The sequence below is a fragment of the Talpa occidentalis genome, unplaced genomic scaffold, assembly GCF_014898055.3.
Source record: "Talpa occidentalis isolate TD23 unplaced genomic scaffold, MPIMG_talOcc4v2.1 talOcc4.3, whole genome shotgun sequence".
Taxonomy (NCBI): domain Eukaryota; kingdom Metazoa; phylum Chordata; class Mammalia; order Eulipotyphla; family Talpidae; genus Talpa; species Talpa occidentalis.
In genome coordinates this window covers 64777164-64791635 of record NW_023603184.1, presented here as the reverse complement: position 1 = coordinate 64791635, position 14472 = coordinate 64777164, and the positions used below count along the sequence as shown (strand labels likewise).

The window sequence follows — 14472 nt, the reverse complement described above, 5'->3', positions numbered from 1 at the left end:
CACATTTTATTATTTGTAATTGCTTTTTAGTGGAATCTTTATGATTTTCTATATAAATTATCTACAAATGGCGATAATTTTACTTCCTCTTCTTCAATTTTATATCCTTCTCTTAATACCAATCTTGTCTGATTACTCTCTCTAGGACTTCTGATGCTATGTTAAATAGTAGTGGTGAAAGTGGACCTCCCTATCTTGTACCTGACTTTAAAAAAAAAGTGTTCATCTCCTACATTGCTGGTAGAGTGCCAACTGGTGTAACCACTGTGGAAAGCTGTCTGGAGGTTCCTCAGTCTACTAAAAATGGAGCTACCATACGATCCAGCAATTCCACTCCTAGGGATCTACCCAAAGGACATAAAAACAGTGATTCAAAAGAGCACCTGTACACCTATGTTTATTGCAGGACTATTTATAATAGGTAAAACCTGGAAACAACCCAAATGCCCAAAAATAGATGACAAGATCAAGACGACGTGGTATATATATACACAATGGAATATTAGTCAGCAATCAAAAAAGATAAACTCATGCCATTCGCAGCAACATGGATAGAGCTAGAAGGAATTATGCTCAGTGAATTAAGCCGGAAGGAAAAAGAAAAATATGGTTTCACTTATAACAGGAATATAGGGGAACCAAATAAGACATCAGTGTAAAAAAAAAAATAACAGTACAAAACACAACAAAGCAAAAACAGACAATTATAAACCAGAGACATCCTGCAGGGGAGGAGGAGGAAGAGGATCAGAGGGAGGGAGGGAGGAGTACAGGGGACTGTGGTGATGGTACAGGGATGCCTTGGGGAAGGAAATTCTATGGGGATTCTATCTGAGGGGGTGGGGGAAGCAAATACTGTTTTAAAATTTTAAAAAATGATAAATGTCAAAATAAAAAATAAAAAAAAGAAGAGTGTTCAGTTTTTCACCATTGAATATGATGTTAGCTTTGGGTTTGCTGTACATGGCCTTTAATATGTTGAGGTATGTTCCTTCCATCCACATTTTTTGAGGATTTTTATCATAAGTGGATACTGAATTTCACCAAAACCTTTCTCTGCATCTTTTGATGGGATATGATTGTTCTTTCTTTTTGGTGATGTGAATTACATTGATCAATTTTCCAATGTTGAACCATCCCAGCATCCCTGGAATAAATCCCACTGAATCATGATGTAGGATCATTTTAATATATTGTTGAATTCAGTTTGTTAAGATTTTGTGAGGATTTTTGCATCTATTGTCATCAGGGACATTAGTCTGTAAATTTCTTTTTTTATGATGTCATTTCTGCCTTTAGTAATAGAGTAATGTTGGCTTTATAAAATGTATTAAGAAGGATTTCCTCTTCCTTAGTTTTTTGAAAGAGTTTGAGAAGGATAAATATTAGTTCATCTCTGAAGGCTTGGTAGAATTCACTAGTGAAACCAACTGGACCTGGGCTTTCGTTTTATGAGAGACTTTTAATTATTGCTACAATTTCCATGCTGGTAAAGGACCTTTTCAGGTTTCTATTTCTTCTTGATTAAGTCTCAGAAGTTTCTATATTTCTAAGAACTTGGCCACTTCACCTCGGTTATTCAATTTATTAGCATGTAGATGTTTATTGTAATCTCTTAATAGCCTATGTGCTTCTGGGATGTCTGTTCAAAATTCTATTTCATTTCTATTTATTAGAGTTTTGTCCCTTTTTTAATTTGTGAGTTTAGCTAGATGTTTGTCTACTTTGCTTATTTTTCCAGAGCTAGTTTTTGTTTTCTTTTCTTTTTTAAAGATTTATTTATTTATTTATTTATTTATACAAGCACTGGGTACAGTCAGAAGCGCGGGAGGGTGAGAGAATTCACCAGAGCCAGAGCGGGGAGCAGAGCAGGCAGAAGGACCAAGGTACACTGCTGAGGGGAGCAGCGGGCGGCCGCCATGTGGGACCCTCCTCCGGTGGCCGGGGAGCAGCCGGGGATTGAACCAGAGCTGCAGAGGCTGCGGGCAGCTTCGCAACCCAGCGCTCAACCGCTGCGCCACCGGGGAGGCCCCTAGTTTTTGTTTTCATTGATCCTTTGGACTGTTTGTTTTTTTGTTTTTTTTTTCTTTTAACTGCTCTAATTTTTATTATTTTCTCCCTTCCACTGGCTTTTGGTTTTATTTGTTCTTCTTTTTCTAGTTCTTTAAGGTGTGAAGTTAGAATGTTTGAGATCTTTCTTTTATCTTGATGTGGATTTGTATTGCTATATACAGACCTCTTGGTACTGCTTTTACTGCATCCCATAGATTCTGATAGCTTCTGTCTTCATTTTCATTTGTCTCAGGCATTTTTATATTTCTTCCTTGATTTCCTCATTAACCCAACAGTAATCCAGTACTGTTATTCAACCTCCACATACTATAGGTTTTTCCTGCTTTCTTTTTATAGCTGCTATCATTGTGATCAGAGAAGATGCCTGATATGATCTCAATTTTCATGAATTTATTGATATGTGTTTTGTGACCTAGCCTAGAGATCATGTGGTCTATCCTAGAGAACATATCATGTGTATTTGAGGGGGATGCAGTAACCTATAAATATCTACTAAGTCCATGTGACCTAATGCCTTATTTGAAGCTACTATTTCCTGTCTAGTTGATCTGCCCACTGATGTACAAGAGGTTATGTTAAGTCCCCTGCCACTATTGTGTTGCCACCAATGTCTGTTTTCAGATTTGTTAATAGCTGTCATATATTTTGATGCTCCTTTGGTACATATAAACTGATGAGTGTTATATCTTCCTGATGTATTGATCTCATGTCCATAATCATTATGATTATCATTACCTTTGCGTTTAGCTGGAAGGCTTTTTTTTAAGATTTATTTATTTATGCATATAAGAACTGGGGTACAGGCCAGTGGAGTGCAGGGTGAGAGGATTTACTAGAGACAGAGTGGGGAACAGAACAAACAGATTTACTGAGATACACTGTTAAGAGATGCAGCAGATGAGTCAGGAGAGGTCTGTTGCACCATGTGGGTAAGCTCCCTGGCAGGGGATCGAACTGGTGCGGCAATGGATGCAGATAGCTTCATAGGGTAACCTTAATCCCTTGCACCACCAGGAAGGCCCTGGAAGTCTTTTTTATTCTGATATAAAGGAGACTATTCCTGCTATGTAATGGGTGCAACTTACTTGTAGGATTGTGTTCCAATCATTTACTTTGAGCTTATCATTATTTTTGGAATATAGATTGGTATTCTAGACACAGTGGATAGTTGTGTTTCTGATCCAACAAGCAACTCCATGCCTTTTGACTGGTAAGTTCATTCCATTAACATATAGGGTGATATCTGAAGATACATGAGGATTATTTATACATGAGGATTTACTACTGCCATTGTTTTTAGTATTCTGTTTCTATTTATTTCCTTGTTCAGTTTTTGTAGATTTTCTTCTCTTCAATTTAGACAGGAGAGCACCTTTCAACATATATCATTGGAGATGTCTAGTGATTGTAAACTCCTCAAACTGGAAAGGACTTCATTTCTGCCTCATATCTGAAGGACAGTCTTGCAGTATAGAAGAATACTAACTCATACTAACACTTTGAAAGTATTTGAATATGTCATTCCATTCTCTTCTTGTTTATATGGTTTCCTCAGAGAAATCTGATATAAGTCTAGTGGGAGAACATTTTACCTATTGCCCAACCCCCACGCCAAGCACTTTCACTATTCTTTCTTTGTCTTGAACTCTTGGTAGTTTTGCTACTATATGTCTTGGTGTAGGTCCCATTACATTTAACCAGGTATTTTTAGAATTCCCATTATCCTTATGTTACCTCTCCCAAAGGAGTGAATGTTTCTGAAATGTTCCTTTTTTTTTTTTTAGTAGCTCTTTTTATTCTCCCACTTGGGTCCTTTTTACATTATTATCTTTGAGGTCTCTGATTCAAAATTCCCATTTAGTCTATTCTACTTCCATAACTTCCTCCAGAATCTTTTATCTATATTGATCATTTTACATCTTGAAACTCTGTTATTTTCTTAACATCTTGATTTTTATTTTCTTTATGTTAATTTTATTTCTCATGCCTTTTATTTGTTTTTATGAATTTTGCTGTATCTCTTTAATTAGCTTTTCAGAGTTCTCTTGTAGCACTTTGACTTGTTTTTCTGCTTTTCTGACATTTTTTGACTCTTTTTCATGTTAATTTTGAACCAGATCTATATCTGATAGAACATAAAATCTTCCACTTCTTTTTTGGCTGGATTCTGGACAGTTCTCTCCTTGTGATGTTATATTCCCTTGAGGTCTCAATATGTCATGTTCAACAGGTCACATTTTAATCTTACAAGTGCTGCCAGATTTCAGGGTTTATTTAAGTAAGCCATGGTATTATCCAGTTTTCATACAATTGCTTGAGAATGTTGGTTTCATCCTAAAAGAATGTACTGGTCCAATGTGTCAGGTGTTAACTTTATTTCATTTAATTCTAGTTTCAAACCATGAGTTATTGCATGCATTTTAAAGATGAGGAAACATTATCGGAAACTGCATAAATTACCCAAGATCATAAAACTGATTAAAAATGGAGCCAGGATTCAAGCATTCATTCAATTCCAAAGTCCATGTTCTGTCTAATATGCTATTGGGTTCAACCCAAATTATTTCCTCCAAAAATCTGCAAAGTTGGCAATGTTTTAAAAATAAAATTATGGTATATTATTATCTAGTGTAAACAGTTTATGCCACTTTCAACTTTCAATACAATTTTCAGTCAAAATACATAATAGGTACTAATAAAAAAATACCTATAATACTAATAAGTACAAGATGCTCAAACTCACTAATAATTAGGGAAATTCAAAATAACGAAGTACATACATCACTCATCAAATTAAATAAATTTGTAAAAATTAGTAATAACAATAATAAATAAATGACAAATTAAAAAATCTGACAATACTTAATGCTGGCAAAAATGTACAACAATGAGAATTTAACCAGTGAATAGAAGCATTCAAATGGTACTACTTTTAGAAACAATTTGGCAATAATTAGTAAAGTTTAAGATATACATACCTTTCCGTCTAGCAGTTTCAGTTACAGGTAGGTATTCTTGGGACCCTCTCATATATGTACACAATAAGAACTATAAAACACATTATTAATAACATTGTTAATTGCAAAAAGCTTAAAACAACTAAATGCCTATCAATAGAACAGATAAGTAAATTATGGTTTGTTCATACAATGGAGTAATGCAAGGAGTAAAAAAAATCAATGAACTAGAATAATACACATCAGCATAGATAAATCTCAAAAATATGGTGAATGAAAGAAGGCAAGTTGCAGAAGAATCAGAGTACACTACCATTTGTATAAAGCTCAAAAGCATAGTGTTTATTATGTTTAAAAGGAGATAATCAGTTGTTCTTGCTAATATAAAGTATAGGTTATGCAGTTAGAGAAAAGTATATAGGTATTTTGATTATATTAGTAACAATTTATGTTTTATGAAGGCAGCAGATAAAGATACCAGATTCTTGGTAGCAATGAGATAAATCATAAATGGCCTAAAAGTCTGGCTGATATATGCATGATTTATGAAACTGTTTTGTAATTGTAGATTTGTGTTTTGCACTTAATAAAAAGCTGCCCAAATATCATACTTCAATCACTGAAATTTTCTATCAGAAACTCCAAAATTGCATTAAAATATAATTTGGGTCAATAACATACTGTCATCTTTGTCACAAATTTGCTTTCATTTATACCCAGTTACAAAGCTAGCTACTATTAGAAGAAAACTATTACCTACTTTACCTCAAGGACTGTGGGAAATATAGTCTCCTAGTTTAGGGAGGCAGATATCCTAGAAAACCAATATTATAAATTATAAAAGTTTGACCTACTTTTTAAAAGATGAACCTCATCAGGTTTAAAAGGCAATCCTCAGATGAAGAACAGAGAAACCAAAGACAATAAACCTAGGGATAAATTAACAATAAATATTATTAAAATAATAATTTTAATAAAATTTGTTGATCAAATGAAATGATAGAACTTGTTCTTTTTTTCTGAAATTGAGGATTTATTTTTAAAAATTTGTTTATTTATTTTTTATATCGCTGTTCATTTTTTATTGCTGAGTAGTATTCCATTGTGTGTATATGTATGTGTGTATGTGTATATGTATATATCTCACATCTTCTTGATCCAGTCATCTGTTTTTTGGCATTTAGGTTGTTTCCATACCTAAGCTATTGTAAATAGTGCTGCAATAAACATAGGAGAACAGGTTTTCTTTCAAAATAATGTTTTTCTGCCCCTTGGGTAGATTCCTAGGAGTGCAATTGCTGGGTAATAGAGTATAGGGTAGTTCCATTTTTAGTAAGTTGAGTGCCCTCCACACAACTTTCAATAGTGGACAGACCTTGTTCTTAAGGCTCAAAATTGTAAAGAAATCTATTCTCCCTAAATTAATCTATAAATTAACTAAAATCCCAATAAAAATATAAAAAGATGGTTTGGGGAACTTGTCACAAATCCATCTGGAAGAACACATTTGGAAGCTTAGTCAGAAAAATTGTAACAATACAGATAGTGACATCGATTATTAAAACACATTATAAAGGAGTAGTCAAACACAGACAAGCAATATATGAAAAAGCTTGTGTGATTTCATACATTTACAGAATCCAGTAACAAAAAGTTTAAATAAAAATCAATCTATAGTAATTTTAATTGTGATAGTGATGCAAGAATAGATTACTGTGTTCAGCAGAACATAAAAAAGAAAACTCAAAACAGACTCAAAATTAACAAATAAATACAGTATAACAAATAAATACAGGTATTTCACATTAGTGGGAGAAAGATAATTTATTTAATATATGGCATAGGGAAAACCGGTCAGATGACTATGAAAAAGTAATGCTGTATTCTTACATCATTCTTTATAGAAACATAAGCCATACATATATTTAACTTTACTGTAAAATCATAGAATGTTACAAGAAAAAGGATAATATTTTTCTTACAGTAGGAAAGAAACTCAGTAACCATCAAGGAAAAAGTTGATATATGTAACAACATAAAATGTAAGAAAAGACCAATATCCTAACTTGGATAAAGGTAAATAATAGGCAATTGGCTAAAATTTTTACCAAAAAATAATATGAAAGATGACCAACTATACTAGCATTCAAAGAACAGCATATACCCAGTAATATAACAATATTGCCATCATATTAGTAAGTTAAAAAAAAAATTACGGGCCTCCTTGGTACCTAGGGGTTAAGGTCCAGGACTATCACCTCTACGGCCCGAGTTCCATCCTTGGCCAGGAAGCTAACCCACATACCATGCAGCAGACTCTCCTGTCTTGCCTGCTGCTCCCCTCAGCAGTGTATTTCATCAAATCCACCTGTCCTGCTCCTTATTCTGTTTCTGGTGAATCCTGTCACCCCCTCCACCTCTGGACTAAGCCCCAATTCTTCTACACAAAAATAAATAAAATCTTTTTTTAAAAAAATTAAAACTGGTCAAACTAGTGTTAGCAAAGATATGGAGAAATATTTTTATATACTATTGCTAAGAACATAAAATGGGATAGCTTTTTGGGAGTGCAGTAATGTGTCAAAATTTTAAATTTGTCGCCTTTGACATGACAATTTCTTGTCTAATAACTTACCCTAAGAAGATAATCACAATTTATGTTTTAAAAATCCTTGAGCTCATGATACTTTTTAAAAAGGCAAATGTCACTGTGGAAGATAATAAGACACTTATTTGTATTCTTGAAAACTGGGTTAGCAAGGTGGTGGGGGGACTGTAAAGAAATGAGAAAAATAATAAAATATTTTATGTCTGTCTTATAACAGACCGTATTTCAAGGCTACCAAATAGCTGACAGAAAAAAAAAAAAGCTTTTTACAGCTAAAAAGCACTCAAAGAATGACAGAATTTAGAAATCTTTATTTGCATGCCTATCAGAAAGGCTAAAATACAGTGATAACACAGATTAATGAGGGAATGAAGAAACTAGATCCCTTATTCATTACATTATTCATGCAAAAAACAAAACAGCAGTTTCTCAAAAAAAAAAAATAAACACATGCTTATCATATATCCTAGCCCTTTTATTCTCAGGTATTAATAAAGAGAAACAAAAACTTCTGTTCACACAAAAATTTATATCTGAATCTTCATAGTATATTCCTATGTTAAGTATATAAGGTGGAAAACAACCCAAATGTCATCCAACACATGAATGGTTAAACAGAATGTGGTATTAAGAAATATTACTCTGGGCCTCCCCTGGTGGTGCAGGCAGTTGAACACAGTGCTGTGAAGCTGTCCACAGCCTCTGCAGCGTGGGTTCAATGCAGGCCGGCCGGCGAGAATCCCACATGGCACGGCAGACCTCTCCTGTCTCGCCCGCTGCTCCCCTCAGCAGTGTATTTTGTCAGTCTGCCTGTTCTGTTCGCCACTCTGTTTCTGGTGAATCCTCTCACCTTCCTGAACATCTGGCCTGTACCCCGGTTCTTGTATGCATGAATAAATAAATCTTTAAAAAAAAAAAAAAAGAAACACTACTCAGTAATAAGTAATATTACTCAGTAATAAAAAAGGAAATAAACTATTGATAACCACAGCAATCTTAATTCATCTCAAGGGAATTAAGCTAAATGACAGTTAATCTCAAAAGGTGACATACATACCATGTAGTTCCAATTATATGACCTTCTAGTAACAAAAAAAATTATAGAAATGGAGAACAGATGTCTGTTGGCAGGGATAGGGAGCAGAGAGGGAAAGTAGTGACTATGGCCATAAAAACATAGCATGCGGGATCCTTGTGATTGAAATGTTATGAGTTTTGACTATAGTATTAGCCACATTTATCTACATATGTGAAAAACTAAATGCATATGCAGTGCATGCACACACACAAGTGCATGTGAAACTAATGAAATCTGAATACAGTTTATGAATTGTATCAGTGTCAATATCCTGACTGTGACAGTGGACTACTCTCCAGATCTTATTACTAGGAGAAACTGGGTGAAGGAGATAAGTCTTGTTGCTAACAAATGCACGCAAATCTAAAATTACATCAAAATAAAAAGTTACTAAAAATCATCATTTAAAAAACCCTAATGAAATAATGTAAGCAATGGTCATAAAAGAATTCCAAAATCATGAGGCAAAAGATTGTTGAGAAACTTTGTAATAGAGACCTCAGGGGCTAACACCACTCGAAATTCATCATCAGCCTTAAGGAAGGAATCAGGCTTCCAGCTCTCACTCCATTCTAGGTTTTGATGTGTGAGGAAAAACATGTTAAAATACCATGTCAGGAGGCCATCACCACACTCAGATTGTGGCGAATTCTATGGAATAAACGACTTGGTTTCTTCAACAACAACAAAAGGATAAAAAGGAGAGGAAGATTAAAAACTTAAATGTTAACCAATGCCACATTTAGATCTTGCATGAATCCTGACTTGCATAACAGTAAAAAAACACCAGGAATTAATGTTAATTTTGTTTGCTATTATCGTTTTTGAGTTCTTATCTTAAAAGACAGAGGTATATATCTATGAAATGATATAACGAACTGGTTTTTGTGTGCAAACACCCTGAAGAAAGAAAAATCACTATGAAAGTGAAGATTTTTTAAAATAGAATATTGTTAACTATTGCATATGGGATCCCATCACACTATCATATTTCTGTATATATCTAAAAATTTTCATAATAAAAACATTTTAAGAGAAGATAATGAGCGCACAGAGATGTACATTCAAAGAGGTTTTTTCAGGAAGTTACAACAGTTGACAAAAATGAGATTTCCTTTAAATGTCCATCAAAGAAGAATTCGTTAAATTATGTCAAACATAAAATCCCCTGCAATCATTAAAGGGAGCTATGAATCGATAGATACAACTTTGAAAGGTGGCTTTGACATATTAGTGGATGAAAAAACAAGTTGGAAAACTGCAGGTATGCAGTATCTTCATAGACATGGAGAGATTGCCAGAACAACGCCTATCAGGCAGTGGTGATCTCCAAGTGGTAGAAATCCAGATACTGTTACTTGTTTTATCTATTTTTTTCCACTAAATTTATTTATATTCTTACATTGTTAACTTTGGGATAGTATTTGATTTCTCCTCTCAGATGTGGTCCCTGTAGTTTTCCTACCACCATAAAACCCATGATCTATCACCACAGTCAGTTGTGCTCCTCCCTCCCCTGTTTTGAACCTTCTACTTCCTCCTACCCTGCTGTGTGCCTCAGAGCTATGTTCACCTTGCAAGTTCTGTCTTTTTCTTGACACTTTGTTCAGTTTCTCTATATTCTGCGTGTAAGTGAAAACATCCAATATTTATCTTTTTCCTTCTGACTTATTTTGCTTAGCATAATCCCTTCCAGCTCCACCCACATTGCCAAAAGTGGCATGAGTTTGTCTTTTCTGATCACTGAGTAGTATTCCTTTGTGAGATTACCACAACTTTTTGAGCCATTTCTCTGTTTTGGGGCATTTGGGTTGTTTCCATATGTTGGCTATTGTAAACAGTGTTGCAATAAACACAGGAATGTAGGTTTCCTTTCAAATTAGTGTTTTTGTGTTCCTTGGGTAGATTCCTAGGACTGGACTTGCTGGATCATATGGTAGATCCATTTTTAGTGTTCTGAGAAATCTCCACACTTTCCATAGTGGCTGGACCAGTTTACATTCCCAACAGCAGTGCAAGCAGTGCAATTCCAATAAAAAGCTTAATGGTATTCTTCAAGGAAATGAAATAAATATGCTGAAATTCATATAAAATCACACACACAAAAAAAAACACAATAGCCAAAGTTCTCCTGACTAAAAGGGGAAAGAACAGAGGTATTACACTCCCAGATTTCAAACTATACTACAAAGCCATAATAATAAAAACAACAAGGTACTGGAACAAAAACAGACACAGAGACCAATGGAATTGTATTGAAAGCCCAGAAATAAAACCACACATGTATGGTCAACTAATCTATGACAAGGAAGCAAAGAATATACACTAGTAAATGGTGCTGGGAAAACTGGACTGTCATATGCAAAAGAATGAACTAGGCTACTGTCTAACACCATACACAAAAATCAACTCAAAGTGAATAAAAGACTTGAATGTAAGACCATAACCACAAAATACACAGAAGAAAACATAGGCAAAATGCTCCATGACATAAACCTCAGAAGCAACTTTGAGGCCCTTCTCCAGAAGCAAGGAAAATGAAGGAGAAGATAAACAGCTGGAACTACATCAAACTAAAAAGCTCTTGCACAGCAAAACAGATAGTAACCAAAACAAAGAGACATCCTACTGAATGGGAGAAAACATTTGAATACCATAAAACTGCCAAGGAACTAAAATCAAAGATCTACAAAGAGGTAACACAACTCAACAAAAACAAAACAAACAGGGCCTCCCTAGTGGTGCAGGGGTTAAGTCACGGGCTCTATCAAGCTATCACCAGCCAATGTGGCATGAGTTCGATCCATGGCCAGAAAGCTATCCCACATGATGCAGCAGACCTCTCCTGTCTCGCCCGCTGCTCCCCTCAGCAGTGTATTTCAGTAGATCCACCTGTTTGCTCCCCGCTCTATCTCTGGTGAATCCTCTCACACCCTGAACCTCTGGCCGACACCCCAGTTCTTGTATGCATAAATAAAAATAAATCTAATACAGGGAATAAATTTAATAAATTTATTAAAAATTAATAAATATTTATTAAAATAAATTTAATAAGAAGGAAGTGCAAATCAAAACCACAATGTGTGGTTTTGATACCTGTGAGAATGGCCCATATTAAAAAAAATATAAACAAGTGCTGGCAAGGATGTGGTGAAAAAGGATCCCTCTTATACTGTTTTACCTATTTTAAATATTGTTTGACCTTTTTTATTAAAAAAAAAAATTATTTATGCATACAAGAACCGGGGTCCAGGCCAGATGTGTGAGAGGGTGAGAGGATTCACTAGAGACAGAATGGGGAACAGAACAGGAAGACTGACCGAAATGCACTCTTTTTTTTTTTTTTTTTAAGATTTATTTATTTATTTATACAAGCACTGGGTAGAGTCAGAAGCACGGGAGGGTGAGAGAATTCACCAGAGCCAGAGCAGGGAGCAGAGCAGGCAGAAGGACCAAAGTACACTGCTGAGGGGAGCAGCGGGCGGCAGGAGAGGTCTGCGCGCCATGTGGGATCCTCCTCCGGTGGCCAGGGAGCAGCCGGGGATCGAACCGGCGCTGCAGAGGCTGCGGGCAGCTTCGCAACCCAGCGCTCAACCACTGCGCCACCAGGGAGGCCCCGAAATGCACTCTTTTTTTTTTTTTTTTTTTTTTTTTTTTTTATTATATAATATACATATATTATATATATTTTTTTTTTTTTAATAAATTTTATTGTTATATTCCCCATACAATTGCAGCCCCCCCATTCTGACCCCAATCCCTCCCCTCCCACCCCCGCCCCCCTAAAAGTGTCTCTGGTTCATAGTTTTTTGTTGATTTTGATTTTCACTTTCTTATAGTTATTCATTTTCCTGGTCCCTTATTTAAGTTTTCTAGATTCCTGCTATGAGTGAGACCATCCGGTATTTTTCTTTTTCTTTTTGGCTTATTTCGCTGAGCATGATCCCTTCCAGCGCCATCCATGTTGCTGCAAATTGCATGTGTTTATCTTTTTTGAATGCTGAGTAATATTCCATGGTATATATGTACCACATCTTCTTGATCCAGTCATCTATTTTTGGGCATTTGGGTTGTTTCCAAAGCTTAGCTATTGTAAACAGTGCTGCTATAAACATAGGGGTGCAGGTGTTCTTTGGAATTGATGTTTCTGTGTCCTTTGGGTAAATACCTAGGAGTGGAATTGCTGGATCATATGGAAGTTCTATGTTTAGTAGGTCCAGAAATCTCCATACAGCTTTCCACAGTGGTTGGACCAGTTTGCACTCCCACCAACAGTGCAGAAGAGTTCCTTTTTCTCCACACCCTCGCCAACATTTGTTGTTGCTAGTTTTTTTAATATGTGCCATTCTCACTGGTGTAAGATGGTATCTCATGGTAGTTTTGATTTGCATTTCCCTGATGACAAGTGATGTTGAACATTTTTTCATATGCCTGTTGGCCATTTGCATTTCCTCTTCAGAGAAGTTTCTTTTAAGCTCTTCTGCCCATTTTTTGACTGGATTATTTTCTTTGTTGTTGTTGAGTCTCATCAGCTCTTTGCAGATTTTTGTGATCAGTCCTTTATCATTAGTGTTGGGTGCAAAAATGTTCTCCCAGTTGGTGGGTTTCTCTTTTTTGTTATTGTCTCTTTTGCTGTGCAAAAGCTCTTTAATTTGATGTAGTCCCAGCTGTTTATCTTTGCCTTCACTATCACTGCTTTGGGTGATGTGTCTGTAAAGATGTCTTTGATGTGCAAATCACGTAGTGTTTCGCCTATATTTCCTTCTATATTTTTATGGTTTCAGGTCTTATGTCTAGTTCTTTAATCCATTTTGAGTTGATTTTTGTGTATGGTGTGAGGTGGTGGTCAAGCTTCATTCTTTTGCATGTAGCGACCCAGTTTTCCCAGCACCATTTATTGAACAAACTTTCTTTGCTCCAATGCATATTCTTTGCTCCTTTGTCAAAGATTAGTTGACCATAAATCTGTGGGTTTATTTCTGGATTTTCTATTCGATTCCATTGGTCTGTATGTCTGTTCTTGTTCCAATACCATGCAGTTTTGATGATTATGGCTTTGTAGTATAGTTTGAAGTCTGGGAGTGTGATGCCTCCATTCCCTTTTTTTTTTTCAGGAGAGCTTTGGCTATTCGGGGTTTTTGGTGATTCCATATGAATTTCATCAATAATTGTTCTATTTCTTTGAAGAATGACATTGAAATTTTGATTGGAATAGCATTGAATCTGTATATTGCTTTTGGTAGGATGGCCATTTTAATAATGTTTATTCTTCCAATCCATGAGCAGGGGATGTCTCTCCATTTCTTTGTGTCTTCTTCTATTTCTTTTAACAGTGTTTTATAGTTTTCTTTGTATAGGTCCTTTACCTCTTTTGTTAGATTTATTCCCAAATATTTGATTTTTTTTGTTTCAATAACAAAAGGGATGGTCTTTTTGATTTCTTCTTCTTCAGATTTATTGTTTGTGTATAGGAAGGCTACTGACTTTTGCGTGTTGATTTTGTATCCTGCCACATTACTGAACTGATTGATGAGTTGAATTAGCTTTTCTGTGGAGTTTTTGGGGTTCTCTATGTATAATATCATATCGTCTGCAAATAGTGATAGTTTGACTTCTTCTTTTCCTATTTGGATTCCTTGGATGTCTTTCTCTTGTCTTATTGCCCTGGCTAGGACTTCCAGTATTATATTGAAAAGCAATGGTGAGAGTGGACATCCTTGTCTTGTTCCAGATCTTAATGGAATTGCTTTCAGCTT

General features: G+C 35.3%; 1 protein-coding gene across 8 annotated transcripts in view; it reads right to left on the bottom strand.

The window, feature by feature from the left end:
- Positions 1-14472, bottom strand: part of CUNH2orf76 (chromosome unknown C2orf76 homolog) — a 66188-nt gene that overhangs the window by 21085 nt on the left and 30631 nt on the right. For 6 of the 8 annotated variants that reach the window (XM_037523241.1, XM_054699633.1, XM_037523242.2 and 3 more), the window contains 2 exons: positions 5885-5959; positions 5052-5121 (listed from right to left, as the gene is read on the bottom strand). The gene's annotated coding sequence lies outside the window, so the exon portion shown is untranslated. The other 2 variants (XM_037523244.2, XM_054699635.1) reach the window with 2 other exon arrangements.